This window comes from Oratosquilla oratoria, chromosome 9 (genome assembly GCF_046742065.1).
Source record: "Oratosquilla oratoria isolate Oo_2021 chromosome 9, ASM4674206v1, whole genome shotgun sequence".
NCBI classification, from domain to species: domain Eukaryota; kingdom Metazoa; phylum Arthropoda; class Malacostraca; order Stomatopoda; family Squillidae; genus Oratosquilla; species Oratosquilla oratoria.
In genome coordinates, this window is record NC_134785.1 from 49,720,085 (window position 1) to 49,737,327 (window position 17,243).

A 17,243-nucleotide genomic window follows, 5' to 3' on the forward strand; every position below is an offset into this window, starting at 1 on the left:
TACTCTACCCTCTCTCCAGCAAACATTAAATAACCTGACCAACCAGTCCACCATCACTGAACCTCCCTTTTTCAGACATTCTGCATGGCATCCATCTAGACCAGGTGCCTTACCTGCTTTCATCATCTTTACAACTGCCTTCACCTCATCCGTCCTTATTTCTCCTCCATTCTCCTCACTCATCACTCTCATTTTCTTCGCATTTCCCACTGCAGCTATCTTTCCTTCCCTATCCTCCTTCACATTAAGCAACTCCCTAAAGTATTCTGCCCATCTTCCCCTTACTGCCATCTCTTCCATTATCATCTCTGACCAGAATGACCCCAAAAAACGCTAAGGGGATTACCCACGGATTTTCTCAGAAATCCTCAAATCACCGATTTGCCCCAAACTTTCCTCAGGGGTAGACAGTCAAGCCCATTGTGCTGCGAGGTAGGTGTGTGCAACCTGGACCCAAGGGCGTCCCAGTGGCGACCGCACAATTTGAGCCTTTGTGGCCACTATTTACTTTTCCTCTGCCACCAATACCAATAGCCTAATTGGTGTCCTAGTGCAATCCAAATGAGGACTGGTAGCCCTCGACCTGTGGGCGGGACGGTGGTTCAATCGGAAACACTGACCAAAATGACACCCAAAAAACGCTAAGGGGTTTACCCACGGATTTTCTCAGAAATCCTCAAGTCACCGATTTGCCCCAAACTTTCCTCAGGGGTAGATAGTCAAGCCCATTGTGCAGCGAGGTAGGTGTGGGCAACCTGGACCCAAGGGCGTCCCAGTGGCGACCGCACAAATTGTGCCTTTGTGGCCACTATTTACTTTTCCTCTACCACCAGTACCAATAGCCTAATTGGTGTCCTAGTGCAATCCAAATGAGGACTGGTAGCACTCGACCTGTGGACGGGACGGTGGTTCAATCGGAGACAGTGACCAAAATGACCCCACAAATGACCCCAAAAATCCTCAAGTCACCGATTTGCCCCAAACTTTCCTCAGGGGTAGACAGTCAATCCCATTGTGCAGCGAGGTAGGTGTGGGCAACCTGGACCCAAGGGCGTCCCAGTGGCGACCGCACAAATTGAGCCTTTGTGGCCACTATTTACTTTTCCTCTACCACCAGTACCAATAGCCTAATTGGTGTCCTAGTGCAATTCAAATGAGGACTGGTAGCCCTCGACCTGTGGGTGGGACAGTGGTTCATCGGAGACAGTGACCAAAATGACCCCATAAAACGCTAAGGGGGTTTACCCACGGATTTTCTCAGAAATCCTCATGTCACCGATTTGCCCCAAACTTTCCTCAGGGGTAGACAGTCAATCACATTGTACAGCGAGGCAGTAGTGGGCAACCTGGACCCTAGGGCGTCCCAGTGGCGACCGCACAAATTGAGCCTTTGTGGCCACTATTTACTTTTCCTCTGCCACCAGTACCAATTGGCTACAGAGGCAGTGGCAGAACCATGGGAGGCCATGTTAGGTTTACAATAGGTCACTGGATGACCCTGTCCCTCCCACAGAAGGCCCTCTTAGGACCCCCACGAGGTCCCGTTAGGCTTCTGAGACTCCCTATGAGGACTAGGGGTCTTGCGATCAGAGAAAGATGAGCCTCTGTGGCGAGTTTTCACTTTTCTCCCTCTGGTGCCAGTACGAATTGGCTGAGTGGTGTCCCAGTGCAACCCACATGAGGCCTGGTGGCCCTCGGCCTGTGAGCGAGATGGTGGTTCAATCGGAGACAGTGACCAAAATGACACCCAAAAAAAAAAACGCTAACGACCCACGGATTTTGCCAAAAATCGTCAGGTCACCGATTTGCCCCAAACATTCCTCAGAGGGAGAGAGTCAACCACAATGTGCAGCGAGGTAGGTGTGGGCAACCTAAACCCAAGGACGTGGCGGTGACGACCAGAGAAATATCAGTCACTGTGGCGAGTATTCACTTTCCTGCCTCTGGTGCCAGTACCAATGGCCTGAGTGGTGTCCAGATGGAGTCCACACGAGGCCTGGTGGCTCTCGACCTATTGGCGAGATGGTGGTCCAATCGCAATGACCAAAATAGTCCCCCCAAAAAACGCCAAAGATCGTCAGATCACCGATTTACCCCAAACAAATGATGAATTGTAAACCTTCTTCACACAAAAATAAAGAAGCGGAAGGATTGTGTGAAGCTAGGTAAATGTGAATATAGACTAGGCATATAGATGTAGTAAAATGGTACCTGCCATTGACACTTGTATGTGCCCCAATCATAAAAAAAGGAATGCGTCCTGTCCCAACACATTCGCACGCTCGTTCAAACCTCCCTCATTCTAGTAAGTTCAATATGTACACATCTATTATGTAAGTAGTTTTATTTTGCATTTTTCCTTTATTTCATATCCGGTGTAAGAAAGAAAATCGTCCTAATTAAAGGCATAAAAGCACGCTGGCACTTGGATTGATAGAACTGATCAAATCGTGGCCGGGTTTGATACAAGAAATCAAAACCAACACGCCAGATTGTGACACTTGTAATCCCTACCACACTTCTCAGACATTTCATCTCAAACACATTTAAACTCTTCCTCTCTTATGTTCTAGGTTTCTGTCCCATACAGTGCTGTCGGCACAATCACTCCTTTATACACTCTCCTCTTAGCATCCATTCCCAAATGTCTATTTCTCATTACATTTTCTAATCCCCTAAAGCATTTACTGTACTTGCTTCTCTCAATCTCCATTCTGCCTCCACCTCTATTCCTCCCCTTTCCACCACATTCGCACCCAAGTATCTAAAGCTATCCATTTCCTCCAGGCTCTCTCCCTTAATACTCACTTCCAATTTGCTGACATCCTCTCCCCTTGTAAATCTTATCATCTCATCATTATCATTATTATTATTATTATTATCATTATTACTATCATTATTATTATTACTATCATTATCACTCCTTGGGCGGGTTTCGAATTCTGACCGCTGGATTACCGATTGCGAACGTTACCACTGCGCCGTCGAGCAGTGTGTGTGTGATTCACCATGGTCTTGGATCACGTGTTTGACTCGTGATCGAAAGTTATTAACCTCCCAAACTCCCAGATGAGAACTCAGAGCTCGTATGACCAATCTATGAATAATACTGTGATCTTACACGCACACACACACACAACTCCCCGCCCACGACAGTTGGAGTAACAACCCGCAGCGCAGCGATATTGAAACTATATCAGCCCTGGGCAAGATTTGAACCCGGACCGCCGTAGTGGCAGGCGAGAACTCTAACCACTACGCCACGAGGTTGTGTGTGTGTGTGTGTGTGTGTGTGTGTGTGTGTGTGTGTGTGTGTGTGTGTGTGTGTGTTTTCACCTTGGTCTTTGGATCACGTGCTGGACTCGTGATCGACAGCTATTTCCCTCCCGGAAGAGAGCTCAGAGCTCGTATGACCGATCTATGGGTAATGCTGTGACCTTACACGAACACACACACCCAACTCCCCGCCCACAAGAGTTGGAGTAACGACTCGAAGCGCAGCGATACTGAAATTTCAGCCCTGGGCAGGATTCGAACCCGGACCTCCGTAGTCACAGTCGGGGACTCTACCAACCGCGCCACCGAGTGTGTGTGTGTGTGTGTGTGTGTGTGTGTGTGTGTGTGTGTGTGTGTGTGTGTGTGTGTGTGTGTGTGTGTGTGTGTGTACGTGTGATTCTTTGTGTGTATATATATGTCGTACATATGCGTGTGCGTGTCTGCATTGTGTCTGTTGTATTCTCCTCCTCATCTGGGTCGTCGCGACCCGAGGTCGAGCTAAGTAGACCTCTCTGCTCGGACCTCGGGACAATCGTGCCCGGCAGAAGCTACTTCGACCGAGAAGACCGGGCACCCCTTCGAGACCTTTTGTAGCGACGACGACGCGGGGACAACGACATCTGGACCCGGCGAACCATGCGCGAGGAGGCGACAGGAAGGGGATAATATGCCATACTGAGTATGTAAGGTAGGCATCCCTCGTCCCTAGCAGAGCGGAATCCTCCGACCCGGCGAAGCCAAGGCAAGGGGACTTCGCCGGGGCGAGGCTGGAGGGGTACTAGGTGCCCCTCCACGCTTGCGTAGTCGAAGAAGGACTAGGAGGAACCGCTCGCCGTCGTAGATGTATGTTATAATTTGCTTTTCTCTTCAAGATCCCAAGGCCGAAGGTATCGATAGGACATCGCGCGAAATACCCATTACCAAGAATGCCATTACCGGAGACACCATTGCCATTACCAAGATGCCATTGCCATTACCAAGATACCATTGCCATTACCAAGATGCCATTGCCATTACCAAGATACCATTGCCATTACCAAGATGCCATTACCAATACCAGTCCGCGCCATTAGAAAGACAGACGTCGTCTCGGCGCTTTGTTCTTACGCTCAAAGATCCGGGAGGATCTCGAGGTGTCCCTCAGCTGAATAAAATCGCCTGGCGCCAGCCACAAGGAAGTGCATCGAGTTCGCCGTCGCCCTCGACGTTTTGCATCAGGAGGAGGAGGAGGAGGAGGAGGTGGAGGGGGAGGACGAGGAGGAGGAGGAGGAGCTCTTTGGGTCTTCTCGGGAACTAAAGAAATTTTCGAAACCTTTCACGTCGACGGGGAGTTTCCTCGGCTGAATAGAATCGCCTGGCGACACCAGAATTAGATACAGTAGTGCGAATACACCATAGGGTTCCATGTTTTTCCAGTTTGAGGTCAATTTTTTTATCGCACTCTTCGTTCCTTCGGTCTTTTGCCAAATCGACTTCTTCGCCAGCTCGTGCGGTCACTAGAATGACCCTAGGTCGAAGAGAGAGAGAGAGAGAGAGAGAGAGAGAGAGAGAGAGAGAGAGAGAGAGAGAGAGAGAGAGAGAGAGAGAGAGAGAGAGAGAGAGAGAGAGAGAGAGAGAGAGAGAGAGAGAGAGAGAGAGAGAGAGAGAGAGAGAGAGAGATGAATAATTTCTTTATTTCATTTTCCATTTGTAGACCTCGTTCCTCCCGATGCCAGACGGACGGTTCTACTCAGCTTCGGAGAGCCCCTCGTCCAGAATTGGATCGAAGATTTCTCTCGATCTGACTCTCGGCTCGAGGATCCAGCAAATGTCCAGGCGATCCTATTCAGCTGAAGGAAACCAAACCTCCACAACACTCACCATCCCACTCCCTGTCTGTGTGTGATTCACCATTTTGGTTCACGTATTGGACTCGTGATCGACAGTTATTAACTTCCCGGCAGAGAGCTCAGAACTCATGTATGACCGATCTATGGATAATGCTGTGACCTTACACGCACACACACACACACACACACAACTCCCCGCCCACGAGAGTTGGAGTAACGACTCGCAGCGCAGCAATACTGAAAGTATTTCTGCACTGGGCGGGATTCGAGCCCGGACCACCGTAGTGGCAGCCGGGAACTATACCACTGCGCCACAGAGTCATGTGTCTGTATGTTTGTGTATATTTGTTTTTGTGACCGAAAGTATCTAGTCTCTTGTCGAGGAACAATCCCTACCTCACTGTCTACCCCCATTGCTGCGGCCCTCCGAGGACAACCGCAACTCACACCCTTGTGTATGCTTTGTCTCTTTCTCGTGCACAAACTACTACTGTAACTAGTGCAATACAACCCATGCCTTCTCAAAGCGTAAATATATATATATCAATATCCTTTGTTGCTAAGCAACCAATCAGCTGATCACACAAAAAAAAGAACAAAAAAAAGGGAAATTGTCAAAGAATGCATACTCCTGTACATAGACACCTGGGTATTAAACATATTGGAAACTGGACCCCTCATTATTAACCTAAGCATCACCAGACACTTCCTTCATCAGGTTTCCTTTGAAGAATCCTACTAGGTCCCTAATGGGCCCCATTACCTTTATGTTCACTGAAGCTTCTACCAGGTCCCAAAGATGTCCTTAAAGATTCTGTTAACTGGAGGCCCATGTAAGCTACAAAGGCAGTGGTAGAACCATAGGAGGCCATGTTAGGATTTCAAAAGATCACTGGAAGACCCTGTCCCTCTCACCGAAGGCCCTGTTAGGTTCCTGAGACTCCCTTTGAGGACCCGGGGAGTCTGGCTTTGTAGCGAGTTCTCACTTTTCTCCCTCTAACGCCAGAACCAATGGCCTGAGTGGTGTCCAAGTGCAACCAACACAAAGCCTAGAGACCCTCGACCTGTGGGCGACCGCAGAAAGATGAGCCTTTGTGGCCACTATTTACTTTGCCTCTGACACCAGTACCAATAGCCTAATTGGTGTCCTAGTGCAATCCAAATGAGGACTGGTAGCCCTCGACCTGTGGGCGGGACGGTGGTTCAATCGGAGACAGTGACCAAAATGACCCCAAAAAACGCTAAGGGGTTTACCCACGGATTTTCTCAAAAATCCTCAAGTCACCGATTTGCCCCAAACTTTCCTCAGGGGTAGACAGTCAATCCCATTGTGCAGCGAGGTAGGTGTGGGCAACCTGGACCCAAGGGCGTCCCAGTGGCGACCGCACAAATTGAGCCTTTGTGGCCACTATTTACTTTTCCTCTGCCACCAGTACCAATAGCCTAATTGGTGTCCTAGTGCAATCCAAATGAGGACTGGTAGCCCTCGACCTGTGGGCGGGACGGTGGTTCAATCGGAGACAGTGACCAAAATGACCCCAAAAAACGCTAAGGGGTTTACCCACGGATTTTCTCAGAAATCCTCAAGTCACCGATTTGCCCCAAACTTTCCTCAGGGGTAGACAGTCAATCCCATTGTGCAGCGAGGTAGGTGTGGGCAACCTGGACCCAAGGGCGTCCCAGTGGCGACCGCACAAATTGAGCCTTTGTGGCCACTATTTACTTTTCCTCTGCCACCAGTACCAATAGCCTAATTGGTGTCCTAGTGCAATCCAAATGAGGACTGGTAGCCCTCGACCTGTGGGCGGGACGGTGGTTCAATCGGAGACAGTGACCAAAATGACCCCAAAAAACGCTAAGGGGTTTACCCACGGATTTTCTCAGAAATCCTCAAGTCACCGATTTGCCCCAAACTTTCCTCAGGGGTAGACAGTCAATCCCATTGTGCAGCGAGGTAGGTGTGGGCAACCTGGACCCAAGGGCGTCCCAGTGGCGACTGCACAAATTGAGCCTTTGTGGCCACTATTTACTTTTCCTCTGCCACAAGTACCAATAGCCTAATTGGTGTCCTAGTGCAATCCAAATGAGGACTGGTAGCCCTCGACCTGTGGGTGGGACGGTGGTTCAATCGGAGACAGTGACCAAAATGACCCCAAAAAAACGCTAAGGGGTTTACCCACGGATTTGCTAAAAAAATCCTCAAGTCACCGATTTGCCCCAAACTTTCCTCAGGGGTAGACAGTCAGTCCCATTGTGCAGCGAGGTAGGTGTGGGCAACCTGGACCCAAGGGTGTCCCAGTGGCGACCGCACAAATTGAGCCTTTGTGGCCACTATTTACATTTCCTCTGCCACTAGTCATTCAGAGAGAACATGACTCGTTCCTGCGGCGAAGGCTAATCAGCGCCCTCCAGCAAGATCCGGATCTCTTCCCGCAGAAGAGGTGGTCAGCGAGGGTTGCACACCGCATAAGGGACCTTCACCTGCATGACCTTATCCTTCAGAAGAGGGATGTGCCGGTGGAAGGTTGTGTGCAGTCTCCCCCCCTGGGAGAATCCACCGGCCAGAATCAGTGTGATGGCGTCACGACGCGGTACGCCGCTGCCGCGCCTGCGGGCGGATGCGGAGGCCACAATGAGGTCTGTCGCCCAGGAAAACTGCGTCGTCTATTTCACAGACGGCTCCGTGGATCCCGTACACAACGTGGCAGGTGCAGCGTTTGTCACGAAGGACGAGGAACAGGGAGTAAGGGTGTTGGGCACTCGCTGCTCGACGCAAGCAGAGGGTGTTGCAGTGGGTCTAGCATTGACCCATGCTCTCAACACCCACCGACGTAATGTAGTTGTGCACACAGATAGTTTAGCTCTGTTGCAATTAATATCTAAAATTTATCATAATGACCAGAAAAAACTAATGACCTCACTCTTGTTTCAGCTCAAGGCCCTCCGTCAGCAAGGGAGATCAGTCGTCCTCAACTGGGTGCTGGGACACATCGGCATCCAGGGAAATGAAGCGGCAGACAGGGTGGCCAGAGGAGCGGCCACAGGAGACATGGAATGTGGAATTGGGGTCCTCCCGGGCCGAACTGAGATCTTGGCCATTGCAACGAGAACGATGGCCAAGAGGTAACTACAAAGCAATAGGAACCTAACAGCCCAGAGGCCGTCAGCACGCTGGTATCAAGTTGCCACAGCGTATGAGCGACTGACCCCTGGAGTCCGTCTATCCAGGATAGAGGAAGTCACCCTTCATCGACTCCGTCTCGGGTATCGATGCTTCTCGGAGGTGACGGACAGCCGGAGGCCTGCATCCACTGTGGAGAGGCTGGCGCAAACGGGCTAGATCATTATGTGGCCCTTTGCCCAGCGACCAGATTTCTGCGTGCGGGCACCAGGACCTCGGCTGGGGGACTCATCCGTCGACTGACGATGTCACTTAACTCGTATCAGCTGGGACGCCTCCTTCTGGAGCCTTTGTGGCCACTATTTACTTTTCCTCTGCCAACAGTACCAATAGCCTAATTGGTGTCCTAGTGCAATCCAAATGAGGACTGGTAGCCCACGACCTGTGGGTGGGACGGTGGTTCAATCGGAGACAGTGACCAAAATGACCCCAAAAAATACTAAGGGGTTTACCCACGGATTTTCTCAGAAATCCTCAAGTCACCGATTTGCCCCATACTTTCCTCAGGGGTAGACAGTCAATCCCATTGTGCAGCGAGGTAGGTGTGGGCAACCTGGACCCAAGGGCGTCCTAGTGGCGACCGCACAAATTGAGCCTTTGTGGCCACTATTTACTTTTCCTCTGCCACCAGTACCAATAGCCTAATTGGTGTCCTAGTGCAATCCAAATGAGGACTGGTAGCCCTCGACCTGTGGGCGGGACGGTGGTTCAATTGGAGACAGTGACCAAAATGACCCCAAAAATCCTCAAGTCACCGATTTGCCCCAATTGGATACAGAGGCAGTGGCAGAACCATGGGAGGCCACGTTAGGTTTACAATAGGTCACTGGAAGACCCTGTCCCTCCCACAGAAGGCCCTGTTAGTTCCCCCAGGAGGTCCTGTTAGGCTTCTGAGACTTCCTATAAGGAATAGGGGAGTCTGGCGACCAGAGGAAGATGAGCCTTTGTGGCGAGTTTTCACTTTTCTCCCTCTGGTGCCAGTACGAATTGGCTGAGTGGTGTCCCAGTGCAACCCACATGAGGCCTGGTGGTCCTCGACCTGTGAGCGAGATGGTGGTTCAATCGGAGACAGTGACCAAAATGACACCCAAAAAAAAAATAAAAATAAATAAAAAACGCTAAGGAGACCCACGAATTTTGCCAAAAATCGTCAGGTCACCGATTTGCCCCAAACATTCCTCAGAGGGAGAGAGTCAACCACAATGTGCAGCGAGGTAGGTGTGGGCAACCTAAACCCAAGGACGTGGCGGTGACGACCAGAGAAAATCAGTCACTGTGGCGAGTATTCACTTTCCTGCCTCTGGTGCCAGTACCAATGGCCTGAGTGGTGTCCAGATGGAGTCCACACGAGGCCTGGTGGCCCTCGACCTATTGGCGAGATGGTGGTCCAATCGCAGTGACCAAAATAGTCCCCCCAAAAAACGCCAAAGATCGTCAGATCACCGATTTGCCCCAAACTTTCCTCAGAGGTACAGAGTCAAGCACAGTGTACAGCGAGGTAGGTGTGGGCAACCTGGACCCAAGGGCGTGCCAGTGGCGGCCAGAGAAAATTAGCCTTTGTGGCGCCTATGGCGCCCGTGCCTTCGTCCTGAGTGGTGTCCAGAGGGAGCTCACACGAGACCTGGTGGCCTTTGACCTGTGGCTGATATGGTGGTTAAATCGGAGACAGTGACAAGGTTTGGGGTTATTTTGGTGACTCTCCGAGCTACCCACCGTGAACGTGGTGGAATACTTCCAAATGGGGAGTATGTAGGTTCGGTCACGGTGGCGTGATATTTTCCTCCAAGCATGGCAACTTAATCCCAGAAATGGATTCATTTTTGTCATACTTATCGTGGCCGAACACACTACAACAACGATGGCATAGGTAAGTAGCGCCATCGCAAATCATCTTCATTTCTTAACAAGATTTAGATAGATAACAAATGATGAATTGTAAACCTTCTTCACACAAAAATAAAGAAGCGGAAGGATTGTGTGAAGCTAGGTAAATGTGAATATAGACTAGGCTTATAGATGTAGTAAAATGGTACCTGCCATTGACACTTGTATGTGCCCCAATTATAAAAAATAAGGAGTGCGTCCTGTGCCAACACATTCGCGCGCTCGTTCAAACCTCCCTCATTCTAGTTAGTTCAATATGTACACATCTATTATGTAAGTAGTTTTATTTTGCATTTCTCCTTTATTTCATATCCGGTGTAAGAAAGAAAATCGTCCTAATTAAAGGCATAAAAGCACGCTGGCACTTGGATTGATAGAACTGATCAAATCGTGGCCGGGTTTGATACAAGAAATCAAAACCAACACGCCAGATTGTGACACTTGTAATCCCTACCACACTTCTCAGACATTTCATCTCAAACACATTTAAACTCTTCCTCTCTTATGTTCTAGGTTTCTGTCCCATACAGTGCTGTCGGCACAATCACTCCTTTATACACTCTCCTCTTAGCATCCATTCCCAAATGTCTATTTCTCATTACACTTTCTAATCCCCTAAGGCATTTACTGTACTTGCTTCTCTCAACCTACATTCTGCCTCCACCTCTACTCCTCTCTTTCCCGCCACATTCGCACCCAAGAATCTAAACCTATCCACTTCCTCCAGTCTCCCTTAATACTAACTTCCAATTTGCTGCCATCCTCTCCCCTTGTACATCTCATTATTATTATTTCATCATTATTATTGTTACTATTATTATTATTATTACTATCATTATTATTTCATCATTATTATTATTATTATTATTATTATTATTATTATTATTACTATCATTATTATTATTATCATCATTATTATTATTATTATCATTATCACTCCTTGGGCGGGTTTCGAATTCTGACCGCTGGATTACCGATTGCGAACGTTACCACTGCGCCGTCGAGCAGTGTGTGTGTGTGTATGTGTGATTCACCATGGTCTTGGATCACGTGTTTGACTCGTGGTCGAAAGTTATTAACCTCCCAGACTCCCAGATGAGAACTCAGAGCTCGTATGACCAATCTATGAATAATACTGTGATCTTACACGCACACACACACCCAACTCCCCGCCCACGACAGTTGGAGTAACAACCCGCAGCGCAGCGATATTGAAATTATATCAGCCCTGGGCAAGATTTGAACCCGGACTGCCGTAGTGGCAGGCGAGAACTCTAACCACTACGCCACAAGGTTGTGTGTGTGTGTGTTCACCTTGGTCTTTGGATCACGTGCTGGACTCGTGATCGACAGCTATTTCCCTCCCGGAAGAGAGCTCAGAGCTCGTATGACCGATCTATGGGTAATGCTGTGACCTTACACGAACACACACACCCAACTCCCCGCCCACGAGAGTTGGAGTAACGACTCGAAGCGCAGCGATACTGAAATTTCAGCCCTGGGCAGGATTCGAACTCGGGCCTCCGTAGTGACAGTCGGGGACTCTACCAACCGCGGAACCGGTGTGTGCGTGCGTGTGTGTGTGCGTGCGTGTGTGTGTGTGTGTGTGTGTGTGTGTGTGTGTGTGTGTGTGTGTGTGTGTGTGTGTGTGTGTGTGTGTGTGTGTGTACGTGTGATTCTTTGTGTGTATATATATGTCGTACATATGCGTGTGCGTGTCTGCATTGTGTCTGTTGTATTCTCCTCCTCATCTGGGTCGTCGCGACCCGAGGTCGAGCTAAGTAGACCTCTCTGCTCGGACCTCGGGACAATCGTGCCCGGCAGAAGCTACTTCGACCGAGAAGACCGGGCACCCCTTCGAGACCTTTTGTAGCGACGACGACGCGGGGACAACGACATCTGGACCCGGCGAACCATGCGCGAGGAGGCGACAGGAAGGGGATAATATGCCATACTGAGTATGTAAGGTAGGCATCCCTCGTCCCTAGCTGAGCGGAATCCTCCGACCCGGCGAAGCCAAGGCAAGGGGACTTCGCCGGGGCGAGGCTGGAGGGGTACTAGGTGCCCCTCCACGCTTGCGTAGTCGAAGAAGGACTAGGAGGAACCGCTCGCCGTCGTAGATGTATGTTATAATTTGCTTTTCTCTTCAAGATCCCAAGGCCGAAGGTATCGATAGGACATCGCGCGAAATACCCATTACCAAGAATGCCATTAACGGAGACACCATTGCCATTACCAACGATGCCATTACCAGAGATACCATTGCCATTACCAAGATGCCATTACCGGAGATACCATTGCCATTACCAAGATGCCATTACCGGAGATACCATTGCCATTACCGGAGATACCATTGCCATTACCAAGATGCCATTACCATTACCAGTCCGCGCCATTAGAAAGACAGACGTCGTCTCGGCGCTTTGTTCTTACGCTCAAAGATCCGGGAGGATCTCGAGGTGTCCCTCAGCTGAATAAAATCGCCTGGCGCCAGCCACAAGGAAGTGCATCGAGTTCGCCGTCGCCCTCAACGTTTTGCATCAGGAGGAGGAGGAGGAGAAGGAGGAGGAGGAGGAGGAGGGGAGGGGAAGGAGGAGGAGGAGGAGGAGGAGGAGGAGCTCCTTGGGTCTTCTCGGGAACTAAAGAAACTTTCGAAACCTTTGACGTCGACGGGGAATTTCCTCGGCTGAATAGAATCGCCTGGCGACACCAGAATTAGATAGTAGTGCGCATACACCTTAGGGTTCAATGTTTTACCAGTTTGAGGTCAATTTTTTATCGCAGTCTTCGTTCCTTCGGTCTTTTGCCAAATCGACTTCTTCGCCAGCTCGTGCGGTCACTAGAATGACCCTAGGTCGAAGAGAGAGAGAGAGAGAGAGAGAGAGAGAGAGAGAGAGAGAGAGAGAGAGAGAGAGAGAGAGAGAGAGAGAGAGAGAGAGAGAGAGAGAGAGAGAGAGAGAGAGAGAGAGAGAGAGAGAGAGAGAGATGAATAATTTCTTTATTTCATTTTCCATTTGTAGACCTCGTTCCTCCCGATGCCAGACGGTTCTACTCAGCTTCGGAGAGCCCCTCGTCCAGAATTGGATCGAAGATTTCTCTCGATCTGACTCTCGGCTTGAGGATCCAGGAAACGTCCAGGCGATCCTATTCAGCTGAAGGAAACCAAACCTCCACAACACTCACCATCCCACTCCCTGTCTGTGTGTGATTCACCATTTTGAATCACGTGTTAGACTCGTGATCGACAGTTATTAACTTCCCGGCAGAGAGCTCAGAACTCATGTATGACCGATCTGTGGATAATGCTGTGACCTTACACGCACACACAACTCCCCGCCCACGAGAGTTGGAGTAACGACTCGCAGCGCAGCAATACTGAAATTATTTCTGCACTGGGCGGGATTCGAGCCCGGACCACCGTAGTGGCAGCCGGGAACTATACCACTGCGCCACAGAGTCATGTGTCTGTATGTTTGTGTATATTTGTTTTTGTGACCGAAAGTATCTAGTCTCTTGTCGAGGAGCAATCCCTACCTCACTGTCTACCCCCATTGCTGCGGCCCTCCTTCGTCCACTGCCCTCCGAGGACAACCTCAACTCACACCCTTGTGTATGCTTTGTCTCTTTCTCGTGCACAAACTACTACTGTAACTACTGCAAAACAACCCATGCCTTCTCAAAGCGTAAAAATATATATATCAAAATCCTTTGTTGCCAAGCAACCAATCAGCCCATCACAGAAAAAAAAGAACAAAAAAAAAAAGGGAAATTGTCAAAAGCTGATGAATATGCTATCAGCAGAGTTGCAACTATTGAACATTTTAACCCCTCCCCCTTGAGTAGCACAACATTTACTGTCAATTGTTGCAAATGATCAATGGTTATGGCAGCTTAACCGACAGGTCTCTTGTTAGTTTTTGGCACTTTTTTTTTTTTCTTTCTTATTCTTTTATTTATTTTTTAAGTGTAGCCTTGTCAGTGTTGCGGCCTGTAGTGATGGCGACACCGCTCGTCCTCGGGGTATAGGAAGCTCTGGAGGCTCGAGAGAGAGGCCAAGGCATTTTGCACTAACACCTATACCTGTGTACTCCACTTGTACTCATTGTATCTGTTGACTTACTGTTGCCCTGTTAGCGGATATCACTGTGAGTACCGTTTGTATATGCGATTATTATCATTATCAATTATTTCCTTTTTATATAATGGAAAGTGTAGATATCACATTGTGAACTAAAAACTATAGAATGGTGTTTTAGAATAATGATAGTATTCCCTGTGCGGTGAAGAAGACAATGAGGATGATTTATATGATTTATATTCGTATGCCTGTCATGAAAAAAAACAAGCTTTTCTATATAGGTTCCTCCTGCTTTAGTCTTTGATTTTGTTCACATCAGGTTCCACACACATTGCATTATTTTTCTTTTCACTAACCACTTTCTAGGAAATGCATAGTGTAGACTGCATTGCATTGTCAGTGTTATGTGCGATAATCACAGCAGACCAGACTGTGTCGCCAACAGCTGAGAGCGTGAGGGAAGAAACCCTACAATGCATGACTTTCGGTTGTACATGTTAGACATCAAATTATTATTGTTTCATCTTTGTTGAACAGAATATATAGTCAAATGAGGACTGGTAGCCCTCGACCTGTGGGCGGGACGGTGGTTCAATCGGAGACAGTGACCAAAATGACCCCAAAAAACGCTAAGGGGTTTACCCACGGATTTTCTCAGAAATCCTCATGTCACCGATTTGCCCCAAACTCTCCTCAGGGGTAGACAGTCAATCCCATTGTGCAGCGAGGTAGGTGTGGGCAACCTGGACCCAAGGGCGTCCCAGTGGCGACCGCACAAATTGAGCCTTTGTGGCCACTATTTACTTTTCCTCTGTCACCAGTACCAATAGCCTAATTGGTGTCCTAGTGCAATCCAAATGAGGACTGGTAGCCCTCGACCTGTGGGCGGGACGGTGGTTCAATCGGAGACAGTGACCAAAATGACCCCAAAAAACGCTAAGGGGTTTACCCACGGATTTTCTCAGAAATCCTCAAGTCACCGATTTGCCCCAAACTTTCCTCAGGGGTAGACAGTCAATCCCATTGTGCAGCGAGGTAGGTGTGGGCAACCTGGACCCAAGGGCGTCCCAGTGGCGACCGCACAAATTGAGCCTTTGTGGCCACTATTTACTTTTCCTCTGCCACCAGTACCAATAGCCTAACTGGTGTCCTAGTGCAATCCAAATGAGGACTGGTAGCTCTCAACCTGTGGGTGGGACGGTGGTTCAATTTTTTTGATATCTTCGAATAGTGTTAAGTGATTGTGTTGTGTTTTTGTAATTGTATACGTATAGCGCTATACAGTTACAGATATAAGATAAAGTGCAGGGTTCTATTTAATTTCAAAACAGTTTTCTGTTACCGTATTCCAAAGGTAGGAGAAATAGTATAAGGTAAGCAGAGTAAGCTTCGCGTATTTAGTTTATTAGAGACCGCTTTGATTTTTTGTTGTTGTTGATTTGTATTTTCTCTTTGCCGTTTTTATTGCTAAAGGGGGAGCGAAATGGCTTGTGAAGGTTGCGTGAACCTAGAGGTCCGTCTCAGGATGTGTGAGGAGGAAATTCGGCTTCTCAGGAGTGCGCTCCGTGAGAAGAGTGAACCCTCCCCACAACCCAAAGAGCGTTCCACTTCTTCACCTACTGTCACTGCCATGAGCGAGTGGCTCTCCGTGGGGTCCCGTTTGTCGAGCCCGCGTTCGGTAGACGTGTGCCCTGTGGAGCAACCGCTGGCTCTAGTCAATCGTTTTGCTCTACTGGAGGATGAAGTGGCTGAAAACCAGGAGTTCTTGGTGGTGGGGGACTCCATGGTTCGAGGCTATGACGACATCCTGCAGCGAAAGACTAAGCGACGTTGCAAGCTTGTATGTCAACCGGGCCGTGGGATCGTTGATTGTACCCGGTCCATCAGGGAGCAAGGACGGAAGAACACGGTTACGATTGTACATACGGGTAGTAACGATGTAGGTAGGGTGAGATCAGAGGAGCTTGTTCGGAATTACAAGGTCCTCCTTCAGGAGATGAAGGAACGTGGGAGCCGTCACGTAGTCTGTGGGGTCCTCCCGAGGATCTACGCAGGTTCGTGTTGGAACAGTAGAGCCATAGGGATCAATGATAGGATATCGCAGTTGTGCACACAATTGGGATACCACTTTCTTGATCCTTGGTATCTCTTTTCTAGGCGCCATGACCTTTACGCTTCTGATGGGATCCACCTTACCCGCAGAGGCAAAGATGTTCTTACAAACCTCATTGTGGGAGTTTGTAATGAACTAGCTCCTTTTTTAGGGTAGAAGCCCAAAGGGAAGGGGAAATAGAATGTACTTGGGAAAACAGTGTAGAGTATGACATTAATGTAGAACAATGTGCCAGTATAGGACAAAATATAATTTTAGGATATAATGTCGCTAGAGGACGAAATGTCACATTAGGATATAATGTCATAGGACAAAATGTCGCAATGGGATATAATGACAGTGGAGGACAAAAGATCACGATGGGAAGTAATGATAGTGGAGAACAAAATATCACGATAGGATGTAATGAAAATGGAGGAGAAAATATCACGGTAGGATATAATGTCATTGAAGGCCAAAATGTAATTTTAGGAAGGGATACCGGACAGAATGTCAATGAAGGCCAAAATATCATGATAGGATGTAATATCGCTAGAGGACGAAATGGCACATTAGGATGTAATGTCTTAGGACAAAATGTCACAATGGGATGTAATGACAGTGGAGGACAAAAGATCACGATGGGAAATAATGATAGTGGAGAACAAAATATCACGATAGGATGTAATGATAATGGAGGAGAAAATATCACGGTAGGATATAATGTCAGTGAAGAACAAAATATAATTTTAGGAAGAGATACCGGACAGAATGTCAATGAAGGCCAAAATATCAAGATAGGATGTAATGACAGTGGAAGACAAAAGATCACGATGGGATGTAATTATAGTGGAGGAAAAAATATCACGGTAGGATATAATGTCACTGGAGGACAAAATATAA